This window comes from Rhinopithecus roxellana, chromosome 16 (genome assembly GCF_007565055.1).
Source record: "Rhinopithecus roxellana isolate Shanxi Qingling chromosome 16, ASM756505v1, whole genome shotgun sequence".
Lineage (NCBI taxonomy): Eukaryota > Metazoa > Chordata > Mammalia > Primates > Cercopithecidae > Rhinopithecus > Rhinopithecus roxellana.
Genome location: NC_044564.1, coordinates 101589040 through 101590187, shown reverse-complemented (window position 1 = coordinate 101590187; position 1148 = coordinate 101589040). Strand labels below are relative to the sequence as shown.

The 1148-nt window shown below is 32.1% G+C and overlaps 1 non-coding gene across 1 annotated transcript; it reads right to left on the bottom strand.

The window, feature by feature from the left end:
- Positions 1-788: 788 nt before the first annotated feature.
- LOC115894143 lies at positions 789-895 on the bottom strand. Its single transcript, XR_004054178.1, has one exon. It is a non-coding gene; the product is annotated as a U6 spliceosomal RNA (small nuclear RNA).
- Positions 896-1148: the final 253 nt, after the last annotated feature.

The following is a 1148-nucleotide window of genomic DNA, read 5'->3' as shown; positions in this document are numbered from 1 at the left end:
TAATTTAGAGTAGGTGCTCAGCAAATCCCAGTTAAATAGAACCAATGAAAATTTGGGAACTTACAGCAGATTTTAAACAGTAGTAAACGCATACATAGATTACAGGGGTTATCAGAAGGACAATCTATGTAAATCAGGGAAGGTTTATAGAGGTAAGATTGGAAGGTTCAGCTTTTGTAGATGCTGTCAAAGAACTTTCAAAGTGGTTGTACCTTTTTATTCTTCTACCAGCAATGTATGAGAAATGAATATAGAGGGAACTTTCAGATTTTTTAATTTTAGCAATTCTGGCAGGAGAGAAGAGATATTCTATCATGATTTTATTTTGCATTTTCTTGGTGACTAATGATTTTGAGCATCATTCCGTATGAGTGTTAGCCATTTGAATATCCTTTTTGTAAAGTGTCTGTTCAAGTCTTTTCCTCACTTTCAAAAATTATATTGACTATTTTTATATATTATGAATGCAAGACTTTTGTTGGATTTATCAACTGTGAATCTCTTCTCAAGTATGTGGCTCAACCATTTACTGTTCACGTTCTCTTTCTATGGAAGAAGTTCTCAATATTAATAAAAAATAGTATGTCAAATTTTTAAGGGTTAGTTCTTCTTGTGTACTATTAAAGAAATCCTTACCTAATCTAAGATGATAAAGATATATTCCTAATTTTTTTTTTTTAGCTTTAATTTTAGGTTTGGGGGTACATGTGAAGGTTAGTTAATGTAGATAAACTCATGCCATGGGGGTTTGTTTTACGGATTACTTCATTACCCAGGAATTAAGCCCCCAAAATATGGGACGCTTCACAAATTTGCATGTCATCCTTGCAAAGGGGTCTTGCTAATCTTCTCTGTATTGTTCTCATTTTAATATATGTGCTACTGGAGCAAGCACAAGCATTTTTAAATGAAATCTTTCCTCAACCAAAAAGAAATGCATGCATATGGTTTAAAAAATCCAAAGAGTCTGAAGGATAATGAAATGACAACTAAATCCTCTAATTGTATGACCAAGTTCTTCTCCCCAAAGGCAACCACTGTTAACACTCTTTCATACAGGCTTATGGATATTTTCTATATATATAGTTATAAAAACATATGTATGCATATTCCTTTTACTTATTCACCAAAAGGTACATATTAATAAG